Raw genomic sequence first — 13,685 nt, forward strand, 5'->3', positions numbered from 1 at the left:
GGGGGGGTTCACGACTTTATATAAAAAACGAAGAGAAATTAAAAATATCAGCATGTGAAGCCTAACTACAATTACTTATAAAGCGATATTTTTAATTTCTCTTCGTTTTTTATATAAAGTGAACCCCCCCGCTTTGTTTTTACGTGTACTGTAATCGTGTGGAAGAATTTTGTAATTTTATAAAGCCAAATTCAAATTGCTCACGATTAAAAAATTGAAAATTTCAAATACCAATATCTTTCTCATTAGACTTCTGACCCGAGTGTTTCAAGTATAAAAACGTTCTGCTATGCGGTCCGCAACTTATCCTGGTATTATTTTAGGCGTAAAAACCAATAAAAAGATTCAGCAGCGCAAAAACTATATTCGAATGTGTCGGTAAAACAGACGACTTTAGCATCCTACAAAAAGTATTAAAACTTAAGTTGCGGAAAATTGACTTTCCTTAATTTGTATCGATGGAAAATAGAAAATCCATTGGTTTTTTCCGCTACTCTCAAACGCGGCTGTTTAATGCGCGTAGAAGTCACTTAGGAAAACACTAAATTAGACGGACTAAGACAGATACCAAATTGCAACTACAGAAGTCAGAAAGCTAAAGGAACTCAGGCTTCCGGTAACCGCTAGTTTACAAATGTTACAAATACCGAACTGTCGCAAGCCTTTGAAGAATGAGAAAGTTTCGAGGAAATGCAACGCGAACTAATGCATAAATCTAGAGTTACGGCTACAAAGATCCGATGAATATCTGTTACGCTCTTGCAGTAACAAACTCATTAAGAAATTTCTACAAAATTTTATAACCGTACAATGGGGACCCAATAATTCTTCTACCGACTTAAAAACTTACACATAAAACGTACGTGTACAGCTCTGTAAAAATAACTTGTGAGTCACAATACATTGCTGTATTAACAATCGTTACAGTAACTTTTATCAATTTGAGGGTAAATTTTAGGAGAATAGGAACATTAATTCTGTGTGGTCTTGTCTTCGGAAGGATATTAAAGCGATTTCTACTCCACAAACGTTGAAGCGGTGGAGTGAGGTTACTGGAATGGGGCTAGTGATTGCTACCACTACGAGAATTCTGCGAGGACTAATCTAACGGACCACCCCTTTGAGAGATTAGAAATTAAGGGGAAACTGGTTGAAATGCGAGTCTTGAAGCGAAAGCAAATACTCCTACCTCATCGTACTTCATGTACATACAAGAAGCATATTAACAACGACGTATGTCTACAGTCGCTAGATAGTCGCGCCGATCTCGCAACTTATCTGGGAAATTAATTCCAACAAGTTACGGGCGTCTTCAATAATAGTCAATCGGAGTGAAAGTTACTTGCCAAGTGACTTTTCACATACAATAAGAAAAAAAAATGGCAACGGAACGCATTTGAATATCTGCGCGAAATATTTCTTCTCTTGAAAGGCTCTCTGAAAATTCGGGTATGTAATTTCGTGTCAAATTCTGATCGGAGTTGTAAGCGCTGTGGTTCGAACTTTGCCCGCCCCAACATTCTGTACGTCTCACTCAGGTTTTTCACGGATTTCGGAATCGCAGGTGCGAAACCCGGCTACGTCGCCTCAAGCAGGACTTTACATAACTAAGCCTGGCCGATGGATTTACTCTTCGAGCTTACATCCCCGTCCATGCTTCTCGTTTCTCCCCGTTGCATATATATGAGCGGCACATACGGCGAACGGAAAGAGAGCAACGTTCATGCTCGACGCGACGAGAAACTCGGTCGTTCAGTTTGATCCGGATCTATCGAGGATGCTTCAAAGTCGGAATCGAAATCGAACCTACTTCCTCGGCTAGGATCCGCCTCCTCTCTTCTGATCGGCGGCTGAAGTACCCTGTGCCTCTTCTCCTCACAATTTGATCCCGGGGCGACGTAATCGATTTTAGCCGAACTGAACACTCGCCGCTGAATAATGCTCCAGGGTCCGCGGACTTGGAAATAATCGAGTGTTCTCGACATCTCTGAATCCACTGAGGACTCATCTCACGCGAGACTACATCACCGCAGGATATTGACGATATTATTGGTATATCAACGCACAAAACTAAATTCGGCGAAGGTGAACGATATATCAGATGTCATTGAAAATTGATTTCATCTTCATTTAAAAGCTCTACAAAATGACAGCAACGATATAAAATAGCGCGAACGTGAATATACAATATTTATGTATCCACTTGTACATTTCTGACCAACACTTTTTCAGGAATGTTATACTCTTAGTAACAGTTAACTCTATTTTGTCAAATAAATGTAAAACAATTCTAAGGAATATGAACTGTAAGCTAAATTTACTCCATGATGCAGTAAAAAATAATTGGAGTGCAAAAATAGATAAGAACGTAAGGCTCGTGTACAAAAATGTACAATAAACACAATAAATAGTAAGAGTTCCTTTCGAGCAACTAGAGATTTACCTATTAAAATTTTATGGCAATAATTAAACATAACAGTAGGAACGTTTCAAACTACACCGAGTCTTCCTCAGTAAAAAAGGAAATAATTAATAATATTAATATATAAATACAGAAGTGAAATCAATTCGCAAATTGCGAGTCAAATGTGTATAAATAAAGCTAAAATGATAGAATAAATACGCGATAAAATTAGCTATGGAATTATTGTCGCGAATCTCGATGGCGTTGTTTGAGCCCCGCATGAAAGTTGAAAACGTCGTTTAATTGGAGCGTAGCTCACATCGCGAATACATGTCGACCGTGTATGTACCGTGTATTTCTTTAACGATCTTACAAGACACGTAAGTCGTATCCGTGAGAACACCGTGCGCTGTTTGCTTTACGAGCAAGCCGACGACAATAACGCCCGTCGTTAATGTTCGATTCCCGTGCTGTTCTTTTCTGGCTTGCTTCTATGACCCCTCGAGGACCTTTTTGCCGCCGGTATTCCGCATCCTTAACGATTTTCTGTCGACGCACGTGCCACGGGCGTGGCGCTTCAATGGCTGCTCGAGAGCACATTTGAATTTATCGGTCGATATCGGAAACTACTTTGCTGATCCACAATGGCTTATTGTGGCCTCGTGGACCCGCGTGCTGCCTGCAAAGTGCAGCCGCGATTTCGCAACGTTAATATCACGAGCCCGCCCCGACGCCCGCGGCCCCCCGTTTTTATGGTCCACTTCGACCCACTCTTTTAACCATCCCGCCAGGAAATCTTATCTGGTGTCTTATCATGCGAAATCGTAAACCCGAGAAGGTAAAACGTTATACCATCCTGTCGAACATCAAGCGCGAATATTTCAATCGCGCAAACCATATGTCAGACTTTCATTTGATTTATTTACAGCATTAATATGCAACTTGATGACGCGTAGATGCTTTATAATTATCGACACTTACAGTTAGATACAAAATATATTACATATAATATATTTATACGTGTAATAATTTGTTATCTAATATAAAATGGCATTTATGATTTATGTAATAATTAATATATTATATGATCCGTAAAACACAAAGCAAAAGACGTTACTTTTAATAAAGATATCTGCAATTTTTATTTTTTATATTGTGTACTAAAGTATTTGAAAAAATGCACAGAGTAGATTTTACTAATTTGTTTTATATTATTTATCTCATGAAACCCATCTTTATTGTGTAATAATTAAATAGAATCGAAAGATTTATCATGTGCGTCTCAAAATGCATAAACTCCAAAAAAATAACCACTTTTAATCTGCACGCGTCAACGAGCGCGTGTCATTAATATCCATAATCAACTCAGTCGGCTTGTTCTTTATAAAAGTTAATACCTTCGATATCCGGAGGAATAGTTTCATATGCACGGTAGCGTGGACTAATCGAAAACTTCCGGGAGTTTCGAAGCAGACGTCAAGCGCATCGCGAGCAGCTTTCTCTTACCGAAGAGCTTCCCAGGTGCGAAAACTTGAAACTAAATGCTGCCTGGCTTGGATGCAAAAGTTTCGTCGCATTTCTTCGGCTAATGCCCGGTCGGCAGAATAATCCCGATTTGGACGAGAATAAAGCGGAGCCGCGCAAAATTGTCCAAAGTCTTAAGCCAAAAATCTTGTATCTTTAAGTCCCATTCCCCATCCCGCCCTTTGCAACTTATTACGGAATTTAATCTTTAACTTAAAAGAAAATATATGCAGATGTTCTCGAAAAAGTCTCAAACTAAAGGAAACTATTTTTTAACTACCCGATATTATAGAATAAAAATCCAATTAATGTTACTGTGAAACAAAGGCGTAAAATAATTGAATAAAGTCACCATTGTATTCTACGTATTGTAATTTCGAGATGCCTCACGAGAGATAACGCGGCGAAATGAAAGAGCGGAGACTGGCGCTTTCATTCTTCTTTCAGTCACGGATACCGGCGGGAAATGTGCAGCGCGACACACGTGAAGTCCAATAACTTTTTTTCCGCACACATTGACGGGTATGGCGCCGCGATGGATTGCTCTTCAACCGCCGAAGCGGAGCGCGATTTTCTCGCATAGGTATGCAACGAATCAGCAACGATATAAGCATCGAGGATATTGCGTTCGGCGCGACTCTCATCGGGCGACTTCGCGGTGGCATCAATTGTTTACGATTTCACATTGTTCCTGCGAGTTATTTGATTTTCAAACGTTGTGAAAAACGCACCGATTTTCAATTTTCTCGCGATCCCGTTTTCGAAATACTAAGTGAAAAATGCGCCAAAGTACAAAGCCGTTTACTATAATATTCTGACTTGTAGCTGCTACTTTTAGTTTAGATGTATTATATTTATTTAAGAATATACAGCCATTGGCAAAATTATTAAGCATCCTCCTAATCGTTATACTGTACCGAATCTTATACCTGGGAAATTTCTATTTTCTTTTAAATTGTTTAGTAAAACGTTCATTGCTTCTATGCAGTAAACAACGTTTAAATGATAAAAATCTTTCTAGTATTAGATTCAGTACAGTATACATTAGAAAACTGAGTGTGTTAATTTTATACACACGTGTAATTTGGCGAAGCACTTTTTACATACTTCTTTCCATTTAAAATCACAATATGTGACTTGATATACGTTATTTTACACGTTTCTTGCCATTAAAAATTTTTTACCGGCAAGAAATGTGTAAATGACGTTCATCAAGTCACGTGTCGCGACGTTAAACGGAAGAAGGTGTGTAAAAAGTGCTTCGCCAAATTACACGTATATGTGTATAAAAGTAGCACACTTGGATTTGCAGTACAACGATCAGATGGGTGCCTAATAATTTTATCTGTGGCTGTAATGCAATTTCTGTTTGCTGACTTATAAAATTTTCTACATTTAATATCGTAAAGTTGTAAGTCTAATTTTAAGAAATACACGAGATTTAATAATTTCCAGCTCAGCTGGCGTTCCGCGGTAGTTTGTTCTCGCGATAAGGTAGTTTCGAACATTTTACAATGTAAAAATGACCATCGCTACACGTAGCTGTAAAGATATTAGAAGGATAGAAATAAGACGACGAAATATTATATAAATATGAGCCATAAACGGGAAGAGCGAATCGATCGCGATGCCAAAGGATGAGTAATCGAGTCTCGTTTTCATGCGGCGATACCAGTAAAGAAAACAAATGACTCCGCACTGATAAAACTGACCCACAGCCACGTCGAGGCAATAAAGATTTGCAATGGAAATGGAGCCACTACGATTCCTCCGGCGACAGTACGTTATCTACTAGAGCATTGAATCCCTACAGTACCGCAGCCAAGTCGTAAAACACTGACCTTCCGCAATAGTATTATTTATGTGTTAGGCTTTGACAGAAATTACTTTGTGTAACAATCTTATACGGGCACGTGAGATTACGGCATTTTCTAACTACTAAATGTATAGAGTTAAAGATAAAAATAAGTAAGAACGAAATATCTTGTAAACTTACTTATACGTACACGGCTTTAAGTCGCAACGCTCTGATTTACGCAATTACTTTTTTATTATATTTCTAAAGCTTCATTCATATGTGCAAGAGAAATTTTGATAATCATCGAATTGACCAAATTTTCTTAACTACCAAAAATTATCACAACACTTTCATGCTTAATTAGAAGTCTTTTAATCCGAGGAAGACTTGTACACATACGTTAAAAAATTCTATATATATTTTTTTTAATTAATTTTGTATCCTTTTTATATTTGCACGAATCAATAGTATTCCATGTTAGATAGAAATAATAAGAAATGAAATACAACATGAAATATACATATTTTTACCTACATCTCGGTATGTTACGTCTCGTATTTTAAAAGCAAGAGAGAAAAGCAAGCAGAGAAATTTGATAATCATCGAATTGACAAAAGTTTCTTAACTACCAATAATTCGTACACGTCCCCATTATAGAACGCATAATTATATATGTAGCAAAGCAAAGGCTCCGCTAATGACTAATTCATTGCACATTCCGTTCCACCAAAGCTCAACCGCATAGTGCTCCTCGAGTAGTATAAGTCAGTATTGGACGCAGTGTAGTGGAATAACGAGCAAAGCTGTTCGCGAAAGCTTCCCGCACAAAAGACATTTTGCACAATGGCGAAATATTTTACGGTCGCGGTGATAATTTAATACCTGCCTGCGCACTTCGTACAAATTCGCGCTTTTCCGTCTAAAAAGTCGGAGAAAACACGGTATCAAAATTTACTATTTACATCTAAATATTTTCTAACGAATAAAACCGGGGCGCTCGCGAAAAGATTCTCAAAAGCTCGCTTATTTACATTGCGCATCGTGCAATGTAAATAAGCGACCAACAAAATCTGCAACGCAAACATCAGCACCCGCGATTTCTATCTCAGTTACTGCCGGACGAAACGATAAATTTTTCATAATCGATCGTAAATTTGTTTCGCGTACACGTTGAATCTCTACACAACAAATAAAATATTAGTTATATTAACTAATAAATCCCTTTTGATTTATTGTAAATGACAATGTTCTACCAAATGCTTGCTTTTAAAATGCGAGACAGAAAATATCGCGATGCAGATAAAAATATGTATATTTCATATTGTATTTAATTTTTTCGTATCTCTATCTAACATGGAATCCTATTGATTCGGGCAAATATAAAAGGGATGCAAAATTAATTTTAAAAAAGACACAATGTTTTCATGTATACGTACAATTTTTCCTCGGACAAAAGGATTTCTAATTAAACATAGAAGTGTTAAATTCGATGAAAGAAAAACAACTGTCATAAAGCGCCGCTACTCCCATCGTCGTAAAACCACGGCGCGTCTTTGTGATAGTTCTTGAAAGAGCTAGAGAGTCCTGGGAGAGTGGCGTGCGCTCATCTTCGTCAAACACGAAGGAAAACGAGCGCAAAAGCGAATGGAAAGCACGAAATGCGAGAGATGATTTACGACGGGCAATTTCGAGCAGGCGTATCACAGCGCCGGGTTCTATCCACTCGTATTGTCCGAGGAGTCGCGGTAAAGTTAGAAAAAAAAAAATCTCATTCGCGTTGGAACGGAACGGGGCGACGCTGCGTAATGAGCACGCTTCTGCGCGAATAAACGTCGATGATTGCCGGGGGGAAAATGCACCGTACGTCGATTTCACCTCGTCGATGTGAATTACCGCGGTGCGACGGATAACATTGATTATACATTCAGCGTATAAGATCAAATGTAATTATCAAAGTGAGATGAAAATATAAGGTAAAAATATTCAGGTTTGATCTAAGTTTCATGGAAAGAAAAGGTTGGAAAAATGGAAAAAATATTCCATGTATTTATATTTCTTAAGTGACACGTTGACGTGTTGGAAGTCGTACTATGTGTAAAACTTTGCACTTTAAATAAAACACAATTATGGAGTGTAACGATCGCGTCAGTGTCAGAGGCGAGATTACCGTACGGAGAATATAACGAGATCCTGATAATCGCGAGACTAAAAAGGAGGCGAGGTGGCTGTGAATAATTGACGAAAGGGGAATTGAAAGACTTCGGTTCGCCGAGATCGAAACGGCGCGGATGAGATTGAGAATGAAAGGCAAGAGAAAAGTATAAAGAGACATTTTATATATATAAAAGATGCAGCGATAGGGGATTCCATTTCGAAGAATTAAGAAACGCGGCATGATTTATATATCCGTTCATCCTTTTATCAGATCCTTGATAAAACTCGGTGCTTTTAAGATATCGCAATTATCTTTGACCCGCCCGGCGATTGAAAATATGTACAAAATATATTTAAGATAAATCGTGTCATCGAAATTCAATTAATGCGCTGCTAAATTAATTTTTGTTATTTTTACATATCCTTTTATACGAATTGCTGAATGGTTTGTTTCTCCTGCTGTCCGCGTATGATAAATTCTTACGAAAGTTCGCGTACTGTAACGTCGAATGTAGGTGGTGCGGAAGCTAATGAATCCCAAATTCAATTAGATCGATGGGCGAGGTAATGCATGAAGTATAGATCGCCAGAATTTAAAAGAGCGAAAACACGATTTATCCCAATAACGCTGGAGCAGAAAGTAATGAAAGGTTCATCCTCATATTTTAAAGATCAATTCAACGAGACGAGGCGAGAGATTAAGACGTACTCCCTGGACGCCACAAGTCGAACGATCGATTAAATGAGATGTGGAAGGGACGGAGGTCCCTCGAGCAACAAAACCTCTATGAGGGCCGACACGGGAAAATGGATTCTAATCGTCCTGACGCTTCGACCGTAGGCGCTGCGGGGCATTATTCGTCCATTAGGATACTGAATAATTCACAAACCGGATGTCTTAGTCGCGCAAACTCCGACGGAGAGACGGACCGAGGAAGAGACGGACCAAAGAAAAAAATTTAAAAAAAAAACAGGAAAGCGCGAGAGGAAAAAGAAAATCTCTTCAATCATTTACTATTCTAATTGCAATAATATAAAAACAGACTGATTTTTTACCCTCTTTTTGCTATTCAACTTTCCTCGTTAAAACTTGAAAGAAACTGAGATATTCAAACGTCTTTTGGCACAACTCTCCCTCTTATTTCTTCTAATTTTCTGGCAATTACAAAAGATCGGAGTTCAGATATATGATACATGAAGAGCGATGGACAGCAATGGCAATTGTCTGCGTTCTATAATCGCTTTCCATTTTTCAAACGTATTAAAACGAAATATAATTAAATATAAATTTTTGTTGGAATCAATGTATTATACGTATGTGACAGCATTTACGCGCTAACTTCAACGGGTATCGCCGTATATCGTTCGCTTAACAAAGTCGAGCATTATCGGAGCTACGCCTACTTTCGAATTACGCTCGATTTTCCATGCGAAAGTTATAACGAGCCAATGGCGATCGAGCCTCGATAAATTGTCCGTGACGATACGGCGGAACGTTGTAGGACGCCCCCAGTGTACGTGCAATAGGTGAGAGATTACATTATGCAGCTAGAGGCCGAGTGCGTTCGCGCGCGTATGCACGATACGTACACGCATAGGCTAACGAAGTGCCTCGTGGGAGCAGTGCATCGACTATAACTGCAAATGGATCAAAGAGATGTGCCGATCCTTCGAGGTACGGTTTGGACGTCCACTTGTGGAAGCGAGACTCGATCTATTCGTCGCGTATGAATTTATCATAACATTAATAGAACCGTCTTGATTTAGGACGACGATAATAAATATTTCTCTAATCTTGTTCAACTATCGTGACGAGCGAGAGACGTATAATAAATTCAGTCAAGTTTCGCCGACGAGATACGAGTATTATTATTTTAAACTGTATAAAAATAATTATACATTTCATTTGCAATGATTATTTTTTACGTCATATAACTATGTTGTATTTCACAAGATAGCTGTTCTGCGTAATATTATTTTGTATAACTGAAACGCCAACGTGCGCGCGATACGCGCCCGCTATTTGGCTTTAATAGAAGATAGTCGAGAAGCAAGTGAACGACTACATGTACGCAAACTCATGTTTAAATATTGTACGATTGTTGAAATATCAACGATACAACGTACACGGCAAGAGAAATAATAAAATTATTTAAGTAAATAGATGGATTATAAATGATTAGAATGAAATCGGAGTATTATTAAAATAAATGCAACAATCACAAGTACGTTTCATGTTAAATGTATTAATTAAAATATGCAAGATGAGGAAAATGTATTTTCTATCCTTCTTTTAATTTTGCGACACACGTCTAATAACAGATTCTTTAAATTTCTGTTTCCTTGCGCCAATTTATATGCGTAATCGTAGAAGATTATGATGAAATTATGAAGGAAGTTATTAATATAAAGACAAATAAAATAACATGCCCTCCCTCTCTCTCTTTCTCAACTATCAGATAACTAGTAGACATTAAGAATTTTTTCCCTAGCCTATTTTACTTTTACGTATCAATTTATTGTTATTTCACACAAATAAATTTGCTACACATAGATACTTCGTTTGTTCAACGTCCGAAAGATGAACGCCACGACGAAATTTAAAGAAAAGTTGTACACCATAAAACTATCAATGCTTTATATTTGTTAAAATTTTATTTTATTTCTTTCATTTAATTGTAAGTAATAAACTCGGAAATTTAATCATTTATAGTATGTCGTATATAACTTCGTACTATTAAAAATTGCCCAAGTTGTATTTATCTCTGAAAATATTACATATACGATCGTTGCACCTCCTGAAAGCCTTATACTAAACAATTATCTCTATTTAACGATCCTGTGTGCGTGCAAGTGCACATAAATCAAATAATTATTGTCCAATGGTTAATTTATTCATTCGTTCTAATCGGTTCTAATCCATCCATTTTCAAGCAATGGATCTATGAAAATTCACGTTTATTTGCAAACCCGTATGTGCTTCAATTCCAACGTGCACTTTACACAATGCAAATCTAATGCGATGATTGTATAGACCCATTACGTCAATTTACAATAAAACGTAAGCTTTTACTCACTGATCCGAGGCGCAACAGCGAAGTTGTAGACTTGAACTGTAAAATGCGAGACAAATATATGATTATTGTGGGATAATTATTAAAAATCGATATTATTATAATACATTAAATATGTTATACTCTCTTTAAATAGATTTTAATAAAGTAATTATACAAATACTGGGAAATAATATAAATTCACAAAATTTCAAGATAAGTTTTCGCTTGTCGCTCTTATTCGAATCATTTGAACAAATGAGACCAAAATAGGGAGCAGATGCTTAATTTTGCAAGTAAGAAATAATGTATAAAATATGAAACACTCACCTTATAGTTGCTTCGCCGTTGCCCGATGTCTCCCGGACCTCCTCCTCCTCTCAGATTTCATTGATGCACTCACATATATTCACTCGCGTTAACTACGATCGCGCGAAATTATGCGCGACACTCCCGTACGCGATATTAAAGTATCGAAATGCACGACACGTATTATTAACGCAAGGCACGCGACTTTCCGTCACGCAAATTATTCAACTCGCACGTAATCTTCGTTGATTCGGCAGTAGCAATGGATAAATCACTTTTAAATTGATGGTATCAGGCAACGTGAACGTCGGAATCCAAGCAGCCGCGGTAAAGTAGTTATTAGTCTGTTATTAATTCTGTTCAATCGAGAAATAGTTGGCGTATACAAATGTGTATTTCTAAATTGCAAATCTTTATTTATTGGACGGGCAAGCATTATCCAATTATTTTCTTTAATAATAAAATTAATTGGTATTAAATACTTTATTCTCTCTCTCTCTTTGCCCGAAAACGGAACGGATTACGCGAAATCGACGGAAATTAAAAGCGCGGAATTGGAATCCAAACATCTGCGGTGAAATTTTAGTTATTAGTCCACAACGAAACGATATTTTACCATTCTTGCTGTCAATTAATCTAATTCTTACGCGAGCGAATCAGCCACTACTTAATTAATCGTTATTACCGAGAACAGTTAACCGAGATAATTTTCGACCACATTTCGATACATAACGTAACGCGACAAGCGACTTTCTCTACTTTCTACCTGCACGAAGAACGAATTACAGACAACGCAAATATCAAAGCCACACATCAGGAAATTCAAAGCGCGATAACGCGTAAACGGGGTGTAATCGCGACAAATCCACGGTTTACATTCATATTTTAGTCTCGTAAAATATCTATGTACCTTGATAAAAAAAAGCTCGTGCAAATCGCTGCTCGTTACATATTGTAGAAACTTAATAATTGATCCACGAACGTTACTTGTTCCTGATAACCGTGTACAAATTAATAGCGATTTATCCTTACACTCATTACACTCGCGATCGCGTCTCGGGCACTGATAACGCGAAAATAACACGACGCACGGAGCTACTACCGACACGGCCTGCCGGCTCGACGTTCGGTGAGCGAATGAACGCGCGGCGACCTTCGAGTACAGTGGCACGCGGGGCATCACGTGTTACCGCGTGGGAAGGGAAACAAGAACGAACGTTGAGAGTTTTTGTCGCCTCTTCGAGACATGAAAGGAATGTAAGCAAAAAAAATTCTATACCTAATATTTCCCGTTACTTCGTTCAACGACTGTTACCATACATTTTGCCTATTATTCCGCGGATTCAGTAGCACTGCTTAAGGCAACGATTGACTCCGTTCAATCGAGAAAATGTTTTCACTTCACGACAATCGTCCCCGGTGAGAAAAGATTCGTCGAAACGATGTCCCGAGAATGAAAAGCCGATTACATTAAGATCGGCAGATAATTAAAAGCGCGAATTTTGGAAGAGTTAGGCTGATGGCAGAGAACAATCCGTAAACGCTTAAGACTGTCACAGCCGTGGACGTAGGGCAAGGCAGAGAGAAACGTAAGTCGTGAAAGGCTATTGTATACGACTTACGTTTCTCTCTGCCTTGCCCTACGACTGAGGCAGTCTTAAGCGTTTACGGATTGTTCTCTGCCATCAGCCTTGGTCTCGTAAAATATCTGTATGTTGATAAAAGTCGTCGCCTCTCACTATGCAAGGCGTACAAGCTTTGACGTGCGTCGTACTTACCTCCAATTACATACGACGTTACGTTTACGCCGGGGCCTGCGCGCTATCGACGTTCACGCTTGCGTCTTTGCCGTGGGCTATCGCGTTGCTTTGTGCCCTGACCCGAAGGGACGTAGATAGCGCGCGAGCCTTGGCGTAAACGTAACGCCGTACGTGATTGGAGGCAAGTGCGACATACGCTTGCGCGCGAATCTACGCTTACGCTTTCGTCAATTTGATGCCGCATTGACCAAAATTTGGTCATCCACGGACCAATTGGCATCAAATTGACATCATCCCGACTCTTTCTTCTCCCCGGGTACGTCGTTGTCGTAAGCCGTCGCGATGCTTCGTGTCCCGAGCCTAACGCGGGGCGCGCGGAAGGTTAGCTTGTCGCGACGCAACGTCGCGCGCAGTGCCGTTTCGCGTACGCGCCTATTTCCACGCGGCCGCGCTCTACGCGATTACTCACATGTTAAAACTGCCAGTCCGCGACGATTCGCGTCACCCCCGATCGTGTCCACGCACAGCTCGCGCAGGAAAGGCACGAAAAGTACGGAGGCGTCCGCCCCGCACCGCAGCGTCGGTAAGTATGACGGGCGCGCGCGAACCGAAAGCAGCGCGCGAGCCTTGGCGTAAACGTAACGTCGTGTATGTAATTGGAGGCAAGTGCGACATACGCCGAA

At 39.1% G+C, this 13,685-nt stretch overlaps 1 protein-coding gene across 3 annotated transcripts in view; it reads right to left on the reverse strand.

Moving 5' to 3' along the window:
* LOC105569219 overlaps positions 1-13,685 on the reverse strand; it is a 135,060-nt gene that overhangs the window by 84,208 nt on the left and 37,167 nt on the right. The window contains exons 1-2 of one of the 3 annotated variants that reach the window (XM_012025485.1): positions 11,264-11,285; positions 10,958-10,993 (exon numbers count right to left, since the gene is read on the reverse strand). The exons of the other annotated variants lie outside the window; for them this stretch is intronic. The gene's annotated coding sequence lies outside the window, so the exon portion shown is untranslated. Of the gene's footprint in view, positions 1-10,957; positions 10,994-11,263; positions 11,286-13,685 lie in introns of those variants that run through there. 3 annotated transcript variants of the gene reach the window in all.

This window comes from Vollenhovia emeryi, unplaced genomic scaffold (genome assembly GCF_000949405.1).
Source record: "Vollenhovia emeryi isolate VEMERY1.0 unplaced genomic scaffold, V.emery_V1.0 DF939125.1, whole genome shotgun sequence".
NCBI lineage: Eukaryota > Metazoa > Arthropoda > Insecta > Hymenoptera > Formicidae > Vollenhovia > Vollenhovia emeryi.